General features: G+C 45.1%; 1 pseudogene; it reads left to right on the top strand.

Moving 5' to 3' along the window:
• Positions 1 to 409: 409 nt before the first annotated feature.
• Positions 410 to 4384, top strand: LOC108545137 (argininosuccinate synthase pseudogene; annotated as a pseudogene).
• Positions 4385 to 19814: the final 15430 nt, after the last annotated feature.

The raw sequence follows: 19814 nt of genomic DNA, 5'->3' as shown, positions 1-19814 counted from the left end.
TCCACTTGAAACATACATGACCTGCAGTCCTTTTACCTCCAAGAGTAAATAAATAAAAATGACCTCAGACATTATCTTAATGAGGCAGAAATTAAATAAGTATGGGCCATGGTAGCAGGTTTGGAATACGACCTCTCATTTCTAGGTCTGATAGAAACCTCCGGTTTAAATACTGACCCCTTTGAAATCTAGGCCTTGAATATTGACTCTCATTTCCCTGGCGTGTGACTTTGCAAGTTCCTTCTTTCTGATTCCCAGGGCATATGACCAGCGGAACATGGTACGTGATTGGTACAGAATTAGACAACATATGTAAATAAATTGGTAATATTAGGTCTTGGTAAATGGTAGTAGCTATTATTATTTTCAAATAATTATTTCATTAAATCAAAAGAAGGGACTTGGAAAGATGACCAAGTTGGAAAACACTTCTGGAAACCTCTCCAAAGGCCAACTTTTCCCACTTCCACGACAATCTATTAACTTTTTCGTTGTCTGTGGCAGGAGGTGAGAGCCCTTTCCAGGGAGGTGAGAATAGAACAGTTTCAACAATGAAAGTGGTAGTAGAGTCTCTTTCACTCCTCGGCACTTGGTAGACCAACACAAAGCCTGGCTCTTTCTGGGACTCAACGTAAGAACGAGGTCTCTGCTCATGAATTTCATGGTATTCAGCTTTGTAGCATCGCATCTGGATTAATTTTTTATGAGCCCTTAGAGTATATCATTTACCAAGTTGTAGTGGCAATCAGGTTGCCTGACTTCCCAGAAACTAGGTTCATGAGATAGTGCTGAGCCTTTCCAGGTGAATATGACCAGAAATGAAAAACCCTTCCTAGCCCTTCACAACTGAACCGTGGCCTCGAGGGTGTAGTTCTGCAATGTATCACTGGGCCCGCAGAAATGCTTCCAGTCCAGCTCACAGTGCTACGCACCAGCACTCCCTTCCTCCATCTGAAGAGGAAAATTTATAGGGCACACATGGCTGTCCCAAAGAGGAACAACTCCTTCAGCAGCGACTTTAGGCTGGCTTTTGTGAGAGAAGAATAAACACAGAGCTTTTGTGGAAGTTAAAGATAAGAAAATACTGCGTCCTGGCTGCAGGTCCAGTCCAATCTCTTACACTTCACCAGAGCCCAATCCTTTGATCATCATGCACAGAGCTTACCCCAGTCCTGCAAGTAAGAGCATTCTCTCAGAATCTCAGGCTCTGAATTCTAATCCTGAGTTAGGCTAGACAGCCACTTGCACCACCCCACCTTCGGCGTCAGGAGCTGATGGGCCAAATGTATATCGGTGGGTCCATAATTGCGGGAATGATGTTTTTTCACATTCGATTTTGCATCTTTTTTCTTTCTTTTTTTTTTTTTTTTTTTTTGAGACAGAATGTCGCTCTGTCCCCAGGCTGGAGTGCAGTGGCTCAATCTTGGCTCACTGCAACCTCTGCCTCCTGGGTTCAAGCAGTTATCTGCCTCAGGCTCCTGAGAAGCTGGGATTACAGGCACACACCACCACACCCGGCTAATTTTTTGTGTTTTAGTAGACATGGGGTTTCGCCATCTTGGCCAGGCTGGTCTTGAACTCCTGACCTCAAGTTATCCACCCTCCTTAGCCTCCCAAAGTGATGGGATTACAGGCATGAGTCACTGTGCCCAGCCTGGATCTTTATCTTCTATAATTTTGAGAGAATAGAAAAGCAAGGTACAAATGCACTTTATAGCACTCTATCAGGCACTCTGAAAAAAAATGTGAACTGTCAGGCCAGGCACAATGGCTCATGTCTGTAATCCCAGCACTTTGGGAGGCCTAGAGGGGCAGTTCACTTGAGCCCAGGAGTTCAAGACCAGCCTGGGCAGCATAGCAAGACCCCATCACTATAAAAAAGAAAAAAGTTTTCTAAATAGAAATTATAAAGTAACTTAAGAGTATAATTTGGGCCGGGCGCGGTGGCTCAAGCCTGTAATCCCAGCACTTTGGGAGGCCGAGATGGGCGGATCACGAGGTCAGGAGATCGAGACCATCCTGGCTAACATGGTGAAACCCCGTCTCTACTAAAATACAAAAAACTAGCCGGGGAGATGGCGGGCGCCTGTAGTCCCAGCTGCTCCGGAGGCTGAGGCGGAGCTTGCAGTGAGCTGAGATCTGGCCACTGCACTCCAGCCCCGTCTCAAAAAAAAAAAAAAAAAAAAAAAAAAGAGTATAATTTGATTGTTTGTAGGCCAGGTGTGATGGTTCACGCTTGTAATCCCAGCACTTTGGGAGTCCGAGGCAGGTGGATCACCTGAAGTCAGGATTTCAAGACCAGCCAGGCCAATGTGGTGAAACCCCATCTCAACTAAAAATACAAAAATCAGCTGAGTGTGGTGGCAAACACCTGTAATTCCAGCTATTTGGGAGGCTGAGGCAGGAAAATAAATTGAACCTAGGAGGCAGAGGTTACAGTGAGCCAAGATCTCACCACTGCACTCCAGCCTGGGCGACAAAGTGAGACTTGGTCTCAAAAAATAAATAAATAGGCCGGGCGCAGTGGCACACGCCTGTAATCCCAGCACTTTGGGAGGCCGAGGGAGGCAGATCACCTGAGGTCAGGAGTTTGAGACCAGCCTGACCAACATGGAGAAACCCCATCTCTACTAAAAACACAAAATTAGCCAGGCGTGGTAGTTGGGTAGTAATCCCAGCTACTCAGGAGGCTGAGGCGGGAGAATTGCTTGAACCCAGGAGGTGGAGGTTGCAGTGAGCTGAGATCATGCCATTGCACTCCAGCCTGGGCAACAAGAGCGAAACTCCATCTCAAAAAATAAATAAATAATAAATAAATAAAATTTAAAAATAAAAAATAATAATTGGATTGTTTGTAAAACAAAGGATAAATGCTTGATGTGATGATACCCCATTTAACTGATATGATTATTATGAATTGTATACCTGTATCAAAATATCTCATGTACCTCGTAAATATATACACCTACTATGTACCCACAAAAATTTCAAAACACAAAATAAAATGAACCAAGGACTTTAGCAGATGCATCACTAAAGAAGATCTAGGCTCTATCATCTGCCACCACTGCCAGGGCCAAAGTGGTTCACTGAGCTGTGAAGACAGATTCCAGATGCTGGGAACTCACGCCTCCAATCTCAGATGCTGTGTCCAGCAAAGGCTTCATGGTTCTGGCCTACAGTGGCAGGCTAACACCTCCTGCAGCTTGTTGTGGCTGAAGGAAGAAGGCAATGACATCAGTACCTACCTGGGCAACACCAGCCAGAAGGAAGACTTCGAGGAAGCCAGGCACTGAAGCTTCGGGCCAAAAAGGTGTTCATTGAGGATGTCAGCAGAGAGTTTGTGGAGGAGTTCATCTGGCTGGCCATCCAGTCCAGTATGCTGTATGAGGACCACTACCTCCTAGGCAGCTCTCTCCCCAGGCCCTGCATCACCTGCAAACAAGTAGAAATCACCCAGCAGGAGGGGGCCAAGTGTGTGTCCCATGGCACCACAGGTAAGGGCAATGATCAAGTCCGATTCAGCTCACCTGCTACTCGCTGGCCCCCCAGATGAAGGTCATTGCTCCCTGGAGGATGTCCGAGTTCTACAATCAATTCAAGGGCTGCAACAATCTGATGGAATATGCAAAGCCACATGGGATTCCCATCCCAGTCACTCCCAGGAACCCGTGGAGCATGGATGAGAACCTCGTGCACATCAGCTATGAGGCTGGAATCCTGGAGAGCCCCAAGAACCAAGCACCTCCAGGTCGCTGCATGAAGACCCAGGACCCATCTAAAGCGCTCCCAAAAACCCTGACATTCTTGAGATTGAGTTCACAAAAGGGGTCCTGGTGAAGGTGACCAATGTCAAAGATGGCACCATCCACCAGACCTCCTTGGAGCTCTTTGTGTACCTGAACGAAGTCGTGGGCAAGCACCATGTTGGCCGTATTGACATCATGGAGAACCGCTTCATTGGAATGAGGTCCCGAGGTATCTACAAGACCCCAGCAGGCACCATCCTTTACCTTTACCATGCTCATTTAGACATTGAGGCCGTCACCATAGACCAGGAAGTGTGCAAAATCAAACAAGGCCTGGACTTGAAATTGGCTGAGCTGTTGTACACCGGTTTCTGGCACAGCCCTGAGTGTGAATGTGTCCACCACTGCATCACCAAGTCCCAGGAGTGAGTAGAAGGGAAAGCGCAGGTGTTTGTCCTCAAGGGCCAGGTGTATATCCTCTGCGGGAGTCCCCACTGTCTTTCTACAATGAGGAGCTGTTGAGCATGAATGTGCAGGGCGATTAGGAGCCAATCGATGCCACCAGGTTCATCAACATCAATTCCTTCAGGCTAAAGGAATATCACCATGTCCAGAACAAGGTCACTGCCAAATAGACCCCTGTACAATGAGAAGCTGGGGCCTCCTCACTTTGCAGATCCCCCAAGTACCAGCACCAATTGTTGTGATAATTTGTAATTGTGGCTTGTTCTCCCTGGCTGGTAGCAGACTGGGGCTGCCAGCCTCCAGTTTTGTTCCCTGGTCCCCCTGAAGCCTGCAAAAGTGGTCAGCGAAGGGAAGGAGGAGACGCGGCTGCAGTGGGGAGCCATAAATGACAATTTTTAAAGTATACATTTATAAAAGAAGAAGATCTACAAGAAGATAAGCCTATGAAAGATGCTCCACATCATATGTCATCAGGGAAATACAAATTAAAACAACAATGAGATACGCACCTATTACAATGACCAAAGCCTGGAAGGCTGAAAACACCAAATAACTGGCAAGAATGTGGAGCAAGAGGACTCTCATTCACTGCTGGTGGAAATGCAAATCGGTACAGCCACTTCAGAAGGCAGTTTGCAGTTTCCAACAAAACTAGACATATTCTTACCATACACTTTGGTAGTGAAATGAACTGAAAACTTATGTCCACATAAGAACTTGGCTCACTGCAACCTCTGCCTCCCAGATTCAAGCGATTCTCCTGCCTCAGCCTCCCAAGTAGCATCACTGTCTTGGCCAGACTGGTCTCAAACTCCTGACCTAAGGTGATCCGCCTGCCTTGGCCTCCCAAATTGTTGGGATTACAGGTGTGAGCCACTAAGCCCTGCCAAGACGTCTTTCAGTAGGTGAATAGATAAATAAACTCTGGTACATCTAGACAATGGAACATTATTTAGCTCTAACCAGAAATGAGCTACCAAGCATGAAAAGACATGGAGGAAACTTAAATGCATATTACCAAATGAAAAACACCAATCTGAAAAGGCTACATATTGTATGATTCCAACAATATGACATTCTGGGAAAGGCAAAACTACAGAGACAATAAAAAGATTAGTGGTTGTCAGGAGTTGGGGATTAGGGGGAGGATAAACAGGCAGAGCACAGAGAATTTTTAGAGCAGTGAAAATAATCTGTAAAATTCAATAGTGTTCAATAATTCAAGGCATGTCATGCATTTGTCCAATCCCATAGAATGTACAACACCCTCATACGCAACTATCAACTTTGGGTAATAACGGTGTGTCAGTGTAGGTCTGTCGACGGGAACTACTGTTCCACTATGGTAGGGGATGTTGATAATGGACGAAGCCATGCATGTGTAGGGGAAGGGCGTATATGGAAAATCTCTGTACCTTTCTCTCAATTTTGCTGTAAACTTAAAAATGTTCTGGCTGCGTATGGTGGCTCACACCTATAATCCCAGCACTTTGGGAGGCCGAGGCGGGCGGATCACCTGAGGTCTGGAGTTTGAGACCAGCCTGACCAACATAGAGAAACCCCGTCTCCACTAAAAATACAAAATTAGCCAAGCGTGGTGGTGCATCCCCGTAATCCCAGCTACTCAGGAGGCTGAGGCAGGGGAATCTCTTGAACCCAGGAGGCAGAGGCTGCAGTGAGCTGAGATCGTGCCACTGCACTCCAGCCTGGGCAACAAGAGCAAAACTCTGTCTCAGAAAAAAAAAAAAAAAAAAAAAAAAAAAAAAAAAAGGGACATGATTAGAGAAAATTCAAACAGCACAAGTCACCAAATTCCTAAAGGAGTGATATCTATAGTTGCCTATCAACGTGTTAATGTGGAAGTGTGGAGGCCTGGCTATACCCAACACCTACCTGGGAACCAAACAATTCCAATAACTAATTCCTCCTTTTAATTCCTAGAGTTGTTGCTTTTCTTTCCCACACCTTTTTTTACTCTCCCTCCGTCCTGGAGGAGGAGTTGAGACATCTGCAGATACACCTTCCTGGGAAGGTAACTGGCTAGGTCGGCTAGGTTGTGGGAGTTTAAAGTCCAGCCCAAGCCCTCATCCTTATCTCATTGTCAATTGTCTTATGAGGAAATAGCCCAGGCACAATAGTGTCTTCTCTTCCTCCAGGTCATGAGTTATTTTCTTATAGATCTTTTCTAACCAGTCTTACCCTTAAAACAGGAGCTGAAGAGCAAACCTCTGCCATTCTTGATGTGAGATGGGGAAGATTTGGAGGTACTGACCTGTGAAGTTTCCATTAATATGTAGCCATGAGCAGTGGCTCACGCCTGTAATCCCAGTACTTTGGGAGGCCAAGGTGAATAGATCACCTGAGGTCAGGAGTTCGAGACCAGCCTGGCCAATATGGTGAAACCCCGTCTCTACTAAACACAAAAAATTAGCCTGGCATTGTGGCTCATGCCTGTAATCCCAGCTACTTGGGAGGCTGAGGCAGGAAAATCACTTGAACCCCGGAGGTGGAGGTTGCAGTGAGCCAAGATTGAGCCATTGTACTCCAGCCTGGGTGACAGAGTGAGATCCCATCTCAGAAAAAGAAAAAACGAAGGAATTATTCTCCACATATAGTTGAGCATAAATTCAGCTAGCATGTACTTGGGGATCTGCTAACAGGCCTCCATAATATGTGCACAATATGTCCATCCATAATGCATAAATATGGAGTGCATACTGGGAATTACCTGCCTAACACGTCTTTTCTAAGAATGTATTTCCTCCCCACCCCCACTCTCACAACTCCCACTCAGGTACATTTTTACCATAGGAATCATTCTACACATACCTTAGGGCCCTGTTCCCTGGTCATTGTTCATTCATCCACAGGTTAGCACTGGACTTAAGCTGGGCCACAGTCCTTCTTTGTGGCTCATAGCCTAGGGATGACGGGCAAGTTGAACTAATCTCTCTTCACTGGGTCCACATTTATTAATAGACATGAACTCACATGCTCCTGGCAAGCTGAGAGAAGAAAGCCACTCTGAAATGAGAGAGTGAAGCCAACATTCAGAGGGGAACATGAGATGAGAAGAATCCTGACAACCTTCTAGTGTCTGGCTTTCAGCATTCAGAACCCAGCTGCATCTCTGCTCTTCCTGTGTCTTCATTATTCAATTATTCCTAGAATTCTATTTTAAAAACAAAAAACAGATCAAAAGAAAATACTGGAATTAGTTGAGCACCGTGGCTCACGCCTATAATCCCAGCACTTTGGGAAGCCAAAGCGGGCAGATCACCTGAGGTCAGTAGATCCAGGCCAGCCTGACCAACATGGAGAAACTCCATCTCTACTAAAAATACGAAATTAGTCTGGCGTAGCGGCAGGCATCTATAATCCCAGCTACTAGGGAGGCTGAGGCAGGAGAATCACTTGAATCCAGGAGGCAGAGGTTGTGGTGAGCCCAGATTGCGCCACTCACTGCACTCCAGCCTGGGCAACAAGATTGAAACTCCGTCTCAAAAAGCAAAAAAAAAAAAAAGAAAAGAAAATACTAGAATCCTTCTAATCAATTGCCCTTCTTGCGTGAGGTAGTTTATGTTGGGTTTCTAACATCTACAACAAAAGTTCCTAAAATTATATAGAATGTGGTGCTCTTCAGTGCTCAGATTGTGTGCTAACGAGACATCACTGATCACTGGGAGAAGGAAGTGAGATAATGAACACAGGAATGCTTTGTCAGCTGTACAACATGATTCACCAATGACTCTTCTGAAGGAAGCCCTTATGTTCAACTGACTGAAAATAAAAATTTCTGCTTAAAGACCAAAGGGTTTGCCAAGCTTTATAATTTTCTTATTTTTTCATACTTTTTGTAATATCACTTTTTTTGAAATCTTGAGAGTTACCCAGTCTCCTTTAGATTAATAGAACCTTGACTACAGAACCAATGCATGTTATATAGGCACAATAATACCATTTGTAGAATGGCCAGCTGTGGCACTTTCGCACCCCTAATGCCTGGACTCTTAGGGATCTGTGAAGTGGGCAAGACATTCTAGGGCTATGTTCAGCATTTTAAAATCTCCAGCCAGGCGCAGTGGCTCACGCCTGTAATCCCAACACTTTGGGAGGCCGAGGTGGGTGGATCACAAGGTCAGTAGTTCAAGACCAACCTGGCCAACATGGTGAAACCCCATCTCTATTAAAAATAAAAAAAATTAGCTGGGCGTGGTGGCAGGCACCTGTAATCCCAGCTGCTCCGGAGGCTGAGGCAGAGAATTGCTTGAACTGGGGAGGCGGAGGTTGCAGTGAGCTGAGATCAAGCCACTGCACTCCAGCCTGGGCGACAAAACAAGACTCCGTCTCAAAAAAAACAAAAACAAAACTCTAACGACAATTGTACTTGCACGATATATCTGTTTATACAAGTTAACCATAACATCATATTTCTTTGCCTTGTGCTAAAATTAGATCAATTCAGTCTGCCAGCGACTAGCTCATGTTGCCCAAGTTCTAACTGGCTGTTGATGATACCTCTGGCATTGCTCTGGTAAAACTTGTGGATCAGACTGTTATCAGGTGGTAATATCCAAACAATACCCATAGTAGAATAGACCTGCAGGGGAGCACAAGGGTGAACAGCTGAAATTAAGGAACCTGTGGCAGTGAATATTGCCTATACATTGCTATGTTTACATATCACTGTGAATGAGATAAATATGTTTCTATTTGCTAGGAAAAGGTGTTCAAAACATGAGATAAAAGGGGAGAACAGGCTGGGTGCAGTGGCTCACACCTGTAATCCCAGCACTTTGGGAGGCCGAGGTGAGCAGATCACGAGGTCAGGAATTCGAGACCATCCTGGACAACATGGTGAAACCCCATCCCTATTAAAAATACAAACATTAGCCAGGCGTGGTGGTGTGCACCTGTAATCCTAGCTATTGGGGAGGCTGAGGCAGGAGAATTGCTTGAACCCAGGAGGTGGAGGTCACAGTGAGCCGAGATCACACCACTGCATTCCAGTCTGGGTGACAGAGCAAGACTTCATCTCAAAAAAAAAAAAAGGGTGGTAGGGGAAAACAACAAAAGGGGCCTTGGGTGAGGAATGGTAACTTCTGGTCTATGATACTCTCTAGGATGGTGGCTCCCTTGGCGTATTCCCTAGAATACTGATTCTGGGGTATTATAATAGAGTTACAAAAAGAAGAGTTATATGTTTTTTTAAAGGGATATACTCACTATACTTGGGCAACACGGAGCCAAACAAATTTGTTTGTTTTTTTGTGTGATTTCTCAGAGCCTTTCACACCTTTGCACTTTGTGAATCTCCAGGAGGAAGTTAAAGTGTCTCCCAGACTTATCTGACCATAGAACCCTTCTTGTTTGAGGCATTTAATGAGCCTAGTATTCCATGAAATAGACTTTGGGAAAAGCTGGTCTAAAAAACACTCATTGAGTGCTTCCTATTTTTAGGACCTGGCCCACATAGACATTGCCAAACAGAGCTGGCTCTGTCAGCTGGCAGAGTCACCTCTCCTACCACCTAAAAAGCTCTTCCACCTCCCATCAAACCGCCTTCATTTCTGTCATTAAAATGTCATATCGGCCAGGTGTGGTGGCTCACGCCTGTAATCCCAGTGCTTTGGTAGGCTGAGGAGAGTGGATCACCTGAGGTCAGGAGTTCAAGACCAGCCTGGCCAACATGGTGAAACCCCATCTCTACTGAAAATACAACAATTAGCCAGGCATGGTGGTGTGCCTGTAATCCCAGCTACCTCAGTTGAGGTGGGAGAATTGCTCGAACCTGGGAGGCAGAGACTGCAGTGAGCTCAGATCATGCCACAGCACTCCAGCCTAGCCAAGAGAGCAAGACACCATCTCAGAAAAAATTAATTAATTAATTAATAATAAATAAAGTGCCACGTCTTTGGTTTTTTGCTAATACTTTTGCTAATCTAGTGCCCAATATAAATGCTCCTCAGAAGATGCGTCAAATTTCCTCAATTATTTCCAGGGGAAAAAATACCTCTAATAGCAGAGCAGGGTGAATTAATAACCCTGAGTAAACTAAGTCTGTGGCAGCCAAACACTCAACATTTCCCAGTCTCCAGTTGGATTCCAACATTCTACACCATAATATATCCGTTTGCTTTAATATACATTGTTTTGTTTGTTGTTGTTGTTTTGAGACAGAGTCTCACTCTGTCACCCAGGCTGGAGTGCAGTGGTGCGGTCTCGGCTCACTGCAACCTCCACCTCATGGGCTCAAGTGGTTCTCCTGCCTCAGCCTCCCAAGTAGCTGGGATTACAGACACCTACCAACATGCCTGGCTAATTTTTATATTTTTGGTGGAGACACGGTTTCACCATGTTGGCCAGGCTGATCTTGAACTCCTGACCTCAGGTGATCCTTCTGCCTTGGCCTCCCAAAGTGCTGAGATTACAGGCGTGAGCCATGGCACCTGACCAATATACACTGTTTTAAATGATTTGGCAGCAAATTGAGTAGGTACTGTGATAATATGCACCAAGTCATAGCCTGCGGCTGTAGGTAACCCATTTTCCAGCTGGCTGAGAGACAGGCGTTGGGGAGGGGTCATGGGTGAGACTTCAAGGAGGAAGTCAGAGTCCCCTTGAGAGGGGAAAGACACTGGAAGGGGTGGTAGGTGAGTACCAAGGCATGAGTACAAAGCGGGAAGATGGCCAGGTGCAGTGGCTCACACCTGTAATCCTACCACTTTGAGAGGCTGAGCTGGGTGGATCACTAGGTCAGGAGTTCAAGACCAGCCTGGCCAAGATGGTGAAACCCTGTCCCTACTAAAAACACACAAATTAGCCAGGCGTGGTAGCAGGTGCCTGTAATCTCAGCTACTTGGGAGGCTGAGGCAGAAAATTGCTTGAACTCCGGAGGTAGAAATTGCAGTGAGCCGAGATTCCACCACTGCACTTCAGCCTGGGCGATAGAGCAAGACTCCGTCTCAAAAAAAAAAAAACAAAAAACTGGAAGATGCGCCTGTAATTGTGTGCAGCCTCATTCAAGTGGGAAGTGGCACTGCCACAGCCAGTACTTGAAGCGGTGGTGGATCCTTCCTCAGCAGGCTCTATTTCCCCTTCCCTCCTTCCGATAAGGAAGGCCGCTCCGTGCCCACAGTAACCTTTTCGATGCTTCCTTTTCCTTTTCTATTCCTTAACCTCATTTTTGTTATCCCCTCCACCCATTTTCTTTATTTTCTCTTCTACTCTCCCCCAGTCCACGTAAGATTTACCATTGTCTAGGGGTGGGGGGATGGGCAGATAAGGGTGACCAGTATCAAAGATGTGCCATCTCTTTGTGATGAATGTAACAATTTTAGTTCTTTTAATTTCATTCCATGAGATCTAAATGGATATGAACACAGTGGTGAAGAGCAGGGGAAATAACATTCGGCCACCTTTTCTTCCACTCAGTAATTACTGGTATTGATGCCAGTGTTAGAAGGTGGCTTTTGACATCATCAAGTTCTGGTAGTTTTCAAGCTTTTGAAATTGAGGAACACTGTCAAATCAACTTATTTCATTTTGTTTGTTTGTTTGTTTGTTTGTTTGTTTTGAGACAGTCTCGCCGGGTGGAGTGCAGTGGCACAATCTTGGCTTACTGCAACCCCTGCCTCCCGGGTTCAAGCGATTCTCCTGCCTCAGTCTCCCGAGTAGCTGGGATTACAGGTGCCTGCCACCACGCCTGGCTACTTTTTGTATTTTAGTAGAGACGGGGTTTCACCATACTGGCCAGACTCGTATCGAACTCCTGACCTCGTGATCCGTGCTTCTCAGCCTCCCAAAGTGCTGGGATTACAGGCGTGAGCCATTGCACCTGGCCTAAAATCAACTTATTTGTAACAAAGAAAAATAGTTTTTTTTTTTTTTTTTTTTTTTTTTTTTTTTTTTTTTTTTTTTTTTTTTTTTTTAGTGTATCAGGACCCATGAACACAGCCAGAAAAAATTTTCATCTATGTCTCCCTTCTGTCCCTGCGCCCGTTCTCTGCCTGTTCTCTGAGGCTGCTATTTGTCTTAGGATGGAATTTAGTGCCAGCCTTTTCTGGTCCCTTTTAGATCTAAAAAAGAAAAAAGGACAGCCAGCTGTGGTAGCTCACACCTGTAATCTCAGCACTTTAGGAGGCCAAGGTGGGGAGATCACCTGAGGTCAGGAGATCGAGACCAACCTGACCAACAGGGAGAAACCCCGTATCTACTAAAAATACAAAAATCAGCCGGGTGTGGTGGCAGGCGCATGTAATCCCAGCTACTTGGGAGGCTGAGGCAGGACAATCGCTTGCCCCTGGGAGGCAGAGGTTGCGGTGAGCCAAGATCATGCCATTGCACTCTAGCCTGGGCAACAAGAGCGAAACTCCATCTCAAAAGAAAGAAAAAGAAAAAAGAAAAGGCCTTTGCCCACTGTATTCCCTCAGTTTCAGTTCAGTTATTAATCCAATGAGTCCATTGGAATGAAAACTCTCAGCTCCTTTCAAAATTTATGGTTCTCTGCTCCCCAGTTAGCACTGCCTCAGGCTAAGCTCCAGCAATGAGAAAGGGAAAGGAGCTTTGGGTTGCTTTATTCTTTTTTTTTTTTTTTGGTACAGGGCCTTGCTCTGTCACCCAGGCCAGAGTGCAGTGGTGTGACTGTAGCTCACTGCAACCTCTGCCTCCCAAGCTCAAGCCAACCTCCCACCTCAGCATCCTACAGGCTACGCCACCACACCCAGCTAAGTTTTGCATTTTTTGTAGAAGATGGGGTTTTGCCATGCCGCCCAGGCTGGTCTCAAACTCCTGGGTTCAAGCCATCCACCCACCTCGGCCTCCCAAAGTGCTGGGATTACTAGCATAAGCCACTGTGCCTGGCCTAGAGTGTGTGCATGCCAGAAACTGTCTCCTCCTGGTTTACAACCCGATGTCCCCAATAAACCTCTCCTTTCTACTATTTAGCCATCAAGATGGTCTTTTGGAAGATAACTCTTTCTCTCATGGGTTCTTGGGAGACTCTCACTTCTATGACTTTCACTTTCATAAGTGGATGTCTTCAAGATGGATAACTGAGTCTTCCATGAGTCCCTACCTCCGACCTTTCTCAAACTACCGACTTTTTTTTTTTTTTTGAGATGGAGTTTCACTCTTGTCACCCCAGGCTGCAGTGCCATGGCACAATCTCAGCTTACTGCAACCTCCATCTCCTGGGTTCAAGCGATTCTCCAGCCTTGCCTCCTGAGTAGCTGGGATTACAGGCATGCACCACCACGCCCAGCTAATTTTGTATTTTTAGTAGAGACAGGGTCTCACCATGTTGGCCAAGTTGGTGTCCAACTCCTGACTTCAGGTGATCCACCTGCCTCAGCCTCCCAAAGTGCTGGGTTTATAGGTGTGAGCCACCACGCCCAGCTCCTCCAGCCTTTCTCTACTGAGGTCTCCTTGCTCTCCTAGGTAGCTCTCTGAGGTAGAATCTAAGGTAACCCCCCAGGCTAGCTCTTTCTCTTTCTTAGTTTGTATCTGGTCCACAGAAACACGCCCCTTTGGTCTTTCATACAAAGGGAGTACAGTTACTTCCTCAATTACAGTCCTCCAGGCCACGTCTACAACCTCTTGCTCCAGATCTCTTAAGATGGAGCCAGTCAGATACTGGTCCACTGGTTCCCCTCACACTGCAGGGGACACAAATCAAGTACTCTACGTGATCAGGGGAAGCCCTTTTCACTGGTCATAGGGTAAGAAAAAGCACCCCCTTTTCCCTGCTTCAAGGAGAAATGGTACTAACAGCACACTGACAACTCTCTGTAAAGATCTAAAAATCTTCCCATTTGCGACTCCAGTCTTGTTTTATTCCAAAGTGGGTGACAATTGCAAAACTAATTTTCAGGCCAGATGCGGTGGCTCACCCCTGTAATCCCAGCACTTTGGGAGGCCGAGTCAGGCAGATCACCTGAGGTCGGGAGTTCGAGACCAGTCTGGCCAACATAGTGAATCCCTATCTCTACTAAAAAAAAATACAAAATTTAGCTAGCTGGTGCCACATGCCTGTAACCCAAACTACTTGGGAGACTGAGGCAAAAGAATCATTTGAATTCAGGAGGCAGAGGTTGCAGTGAACAGAGAGCGAGCCACTGCACCTCCAGCCTGGGTGATAGAGCGAGACTTTGTCTCAAAAAAAATAAAAAATAAAAAATAACTAGTTTTCGACATCTTTTTGTTGGTTCTGCCCAATAGGTTTCTCCTACAATGTGTTTTGAGTACACATAACATTTGAACTAAGATAATATTTAGATGAACTCTAAATATTCAGGAATTTGAAAATATTAAAAATCGAAAGTAAGAGTTAAAAATGATTGCTGCCAGGCATGGTGGCTCATGCCTATAATCCCAGCATTTTGGGAGGCTGAGACTCGATCTCCTGACCTTGTGATCCACCCGGCTCGGCCTCCCAAAGTGCTGGGATTACAGGCTTGAGCCACCGCGCCCGGCCCATGATCCTGTTTCTACAAAAAAAGAAATTTTAAATTAGCTGGGCTTGGTGGCGCAAGCCCGTACGTAGTCCCAGCTACTGTGGAGGCTGAGGCAGGAGGAGTTCTTGAGCCCAGGAATTTGAGGTTACAGTGAGCTGATCACATCACTGCCCTTTAGCATGGGAGACAGAGAGAAACCCTATCTCAAAAATCAATCAATAAATAAAAATAAAAGATTGCTGTGGTCAAAGGTCAGCCTCCACCTCCGTGAAATCAGTCAGGCATTTGCAGAATCTTTGAAATACCTGCATGGAGTCATCCCTCTTGACAAACACTAATCTTGTTCAGGTTTTTGCGATTTGAGATGAGTAACCTGAGGCCTAGATGAGTTAAGAGATTTACAGAGGATCACCTAGTGATGGGCAGCAAAATAATGACCAAAAAACGGTGCCTGGATGCCTATTCCTGTAAATTGATAGCCACTTGTGGCCAGATTCCATGACTCTTAGAGAGAGGTATGTACATGTTGGGCAGCCCCTGTGGCTCTACAGTCAGAAACCTGGCTTCAAATCCTGGCTCCTTCATATACCCCTTGAGTGATCCTGGGCAAATCTGTTATCTTCTCTAAGTCTTGGTTTTCTGTCTGTAAAATGACATTGATACTGGTATAAAGAACAAAATGGGTAATTTATAGAAAAGTACTTTTAAAACTGCTATGTGTTAGGTGAATGCTATGGTTGTTATTATTATGGTATTGGGAGTGGAGATAACCATGGTTTCTTCAGGATAACCTTAGTTTTAGAATTATTATGAGACTTATTATAAGATCGCTAATTTATAATGGTGTTTAGTCATAAGAAATGCATAATATAGGCCGGGCACCCAGGCATGGTGGCTCATGCCTGTAATCCCAGCACTTTCGGAGGCCAAGGCGGGTGGATCACCTGAGGTCAGGAGTTTGAGACCAGTCTGATCAACATGGTGAAACCTCGTTTCTACTAAAAATACAAAAATTAGCCGGGCGTGGTAGCAGACGCCTGTAATCCCAGCTACTCAGGAGACTGAGGCAGGAGAATCACTTGAACCCAGGAGGCAGAGGTTGTGGTGAGTCGAGATTGCACCACTGTACTCCAGCCTGGGTAACAGAGCAGAACCCCGTCTCAAAAAAAAAAGAAAAAAAACCCAGAAATACATAATCTAAATAAGTTCCGAAAGTTAGTTTTCCATATAACTTTTATGCAATTGTAAGTCTATACAATCTTGCCTATTAAAAAAGAATTTTAGGCAGGGCACAGTGGCTCATGTCTATAACTCCAACACTTTGGGAGGCCGAGGAGGACAGATCACAAGGTTAGGAGTTTGAGACCAGCCTAGCCAATATGGTGAAACCCTGTCTCTACTAAAAATACAAAAAAAATTAGCCTGGCCTGGTGGCGCATGCCTGTAATCCCAGCTACTCGGGAGGCTGAGGCAGGAGAATTGCTTGAACCCAGGAGGTGGCGGTTGCAGTGAGCTGAGATTGTGCCACTGCACTCCAGACTGGGCAACAGAGAGAGACTCTGTCTCAATGAATAAATACATAAATAAACAAATAATTTTAAAGAGAGTAGAAAGCGTGTGTTACACTAATGTTATGATGTTAAAGAACAGTAAAGGAAATACACGTTTTGTGTATATTCAAAAGCTGAGTAAAACAGCTGGATAAATAAACAAATTGAGATTACAAGACATCATGAAAGAAGGCACAGATGTCACCACGGGCCTGGGCAAAACAGTAACCAAAGCAAGAAGACATTTGCCTGCCACCAGGCTGTGGAAGAGGACACAGTCTTTCTCTGAGGAATCTCTGTAATAGGCCACAAGGCACCCACTTCAAAGTCACATGGTGCCTGAAAGACTTTCTGACACACAGAGGAAAAATGCACACCAGGTGGCTCCCCCAACAGGAGTTCCTGGAACTAATCAATGTCAAAGGCACGGAGAAAGTCAGGGCAGGTCAAGAAGTGTCTTACTGAGGCTCAGAGGGAAGGCCGCTGGCAGAGCTTCTTCCCCGAGCAGGAAACCACGCCCTTCATCCCTGCTTGATCTCTTTGGATTGCAAAATATATGCAATGCTCTTGTCTGACCTAAGAGCCCTTCAGAAAGAGGGAAGGGTGGGAGGGAGGAGGAGCACTCAACGGGGGAAAAACTTTAATCTTCTTTGTTACCATTTTCTAAGAGAAGTGAGAGAGATCAAAGGCAAGGGTTTCACTTAGACTGGAAAGCTGTAGTTACCATCCACTTTCAGCCTTCTATAGGGGAGTGCATGGCCAATCTTAAATTTGTTTTTATTTATGTTCGGTAAAAGCAAGAGGAGCAAGTTTGGAATTAACCATGAGCACTGACCTAAATGATCCACATGTGGGAGATGAATGCCTTGTGCAGCATGATGCCATATTATACAGGTAAACCAAAGGGTGTGGTGGCCAACAGGCAGCCCAGATCCCTTTATCTCTGCTGCTTAAAGCTACTTTATCTTGCATATTTTCTCAACATAATCATACATGCATATGCTAAATCATTTGTGTTGGCTACTACAATGTAAAAAGAGCATGTTCAAAGGAGGCACACTGATTTTATTTTTTACTTAAAGAGTTTTTTCCTGAGCAGTGGCTCACGCCTGTAATCTCAGCACTTTGGGAGGCTGAGGCAGGCGGATGACTTGAGGTCAGGAGTTCGAGACCAGCATGGCCAACATGGTGAAACCTCATCTTTACCAAAAATACAAAAACTAGCTGTGCGTGGTGATGCATGTCAGTAATCCCAGCTACTCGGGAGGCTGAGGCAGGAAAATGGCTTGAACCCAGGAGGCGGAGGTTGCAGTGAGCCAAGATTGTGCCACTGCCCTCCAGCCTGGGCAACAGAGCAAGACTCCTTCTCAAAAAAAAAACAAAAAACAAAAAAAAAGCCGGGTGCAGTGGCTCACACCTGTAATCCCAGCACTTTGGGAGGCCAAGGTGGGTGGATCACTGAGGTCAGGAGTTCAAGACTAGGCTGACCAACATGTTGAAACCCCGTCTCTACTAAAAATACAAAATTAGCCAGGTGTGGTGGCAGGTACCTGTAATCCCAGCTACTTGGGAGGCTGGGGCAGGAGAATCGCTTAAATCTGGGAGGTGAAGGTTGCCGTGAGCCAAGATCGCACCACTGCACTCCAACCTAGGCAACAAGAGCAAGACTCCATCTCAAAAAAAGAAAAAAAAAGACTTTTCCTTGAGTACTATGTTAGAGAGGCTCTGAGGACCATCTCTCTACTAATCTACGAGTCTAGTTGTCCATGAGTCTAGTCATTCTACTCTGAAAAGCTAAACTTGGCTTAGCCCAGGTACCGTGCAGTTCATTCAGTGCATTTGGGAGAGTCCCGAGCATCCAGGCAGGACATGATGAGTGCAATTGAATGAAAATGGAGAGAGCAATGAGCATTCTGGAAAGTGGCCTTGAGATTAAATCAGTGTTCAGTCAGCATCCATTTGCCAAGCTGGGGGTGAACTCTGGATATCCTCTGGATTCATCAGACTTCACTGAGCCACTATCTTTCCTCTGTGACTATGAGCCTGTCCACCAGAGGTCTGTGCTGCCCTGGGGAAGGAACCTGGTTCCTGGAACATAGTACTGGCTCGATAGACATTGAACTGTTTGATCATCAAATCCTAAATGTATTTTTTGTCTAACCATTTTCCCTTAATTTACTTCCTAACTCCCCCAGGGACTACTGCTATATAGTCAGGAATGAGTGAATGAATGAATAAATGGATATGTTAATAAACATATTATTTGTTGTCTGATTATACATAAAAGCATTTGTATAGTTTGTGAATGTAATAGTGTTTTCTTCCTAATGTTGTTTGCTTGAATATGGTGCCATTATTCATTATGATAAATGTATCTTTACATTTTTAAGACTTTGTGCTATTTACAAAATGCTTTCACATACATTATCTTATTTAATCTTCACAGCAGTGCTGCAAAGTAGATATTATTGTCTCCCAGTTTAGATAAGATAGGTGATTTGTCCAAAGTACGCAATGAGCACAGAGCTGGACTTGAACCCAAATTTTGCCACACAGACCTATAGCAGTCCTTTTCCCTAGATTGAAAGGTGAGTAAGCAGGCAAAGGTTATATTCATTTGTAAATGGATGCTTGTTTCTAAAGATATAGCATAGCATGCACTGCCCACATAGGGGAAGTGCCATCTCTAAACTCCTGGCAGGCTCTCCCACCAAGCACCTGGCTTGTCTCTGGCTACACCTGCTTTTGAATGCGCAGCTGGCCTTATGCCAAGTCACTCAACAGAACTTACATTTGGCTATAGCTACTTGATATTAAAACAACCAGTGAAAAGGAAGAAAATTCAGGTAATTAACCAGTTATTATTTTGTCTACACAATGACAACCTTTGGGGTTGATTTTTTGTCTTTAAGTTGCTATATTCATGGAAATACCACAATTATTTCTTCTCCACTTGAATGTCAGTCCACAACAAGGAAGCCAGCAGGCTTGAACAGCAGGAGTCAATATTTTAAAACTAGGTCTCAAAATGTAGCCTGAGTCCTAAGGCTCCTCCTGGCGCTCTTTTCTGTGCTAATGATCTCTGTTGTTGGCATTGCTGCTGAAGACACACTTAGTATCCTAGAGCTGTAAGGACTTTTGCAATCATTTAGTGCAGTAGTTTTCAAATTTCAAAAAAGTGGTACTGAATATTTTATTTAAATGAAATCTAACATAGAAGCCCAATCAACAAAGCAAATCCAAGCTGATTTGCTTTGGCTGAAGGGGAGATTGTGATAAACCTGAGGGAGCATGCTATAGTTTGGATGTTTGTCCCCTCCAATGATCATGTTGAAATCTTATCCCCAATATTGGACGTGGGGCCTAATGGGAGGTGTTTAGGTAATGGAGTTAGATCTCTCATTAATAGATTGATGCCCTTTCTTGGGTGGGGTGGGGGGTGAACGGTGTGTTCTTATTCTGTGTTCCTGTGAGAGCTGGTTGTTAAAAAGAACCTGGCACCTCCCCCACTCCATTGTTTCCTCTCTCGCCATGTGACCTCTGCACACACTGTTTCCCCTTAGCCTTTGGTCATGAGTAGAAGCAGCCTGAGGCCC

Source organism: Rhinopithecus bieti, unplaced genomic scaffold (genome assembly GCF_001698545.2).
Source record: "Rhinopithecus bieti isolate Rb0 unplaced genomic scaffold, ASM169854v2 scaffold_27611, whole genome shotgun sequence".
NCBI lineage: Eukaryota > Metazoa > Chordata > Mammalia > Primates > Cercopithecidae > Rhinopithecus > Rhinopithecus bieti.
The sequence above is the reverse complement of the archived record's forward strand: the minus strand, read 5'-3'. Positions and strand labels throughout refer to the sequence as shown.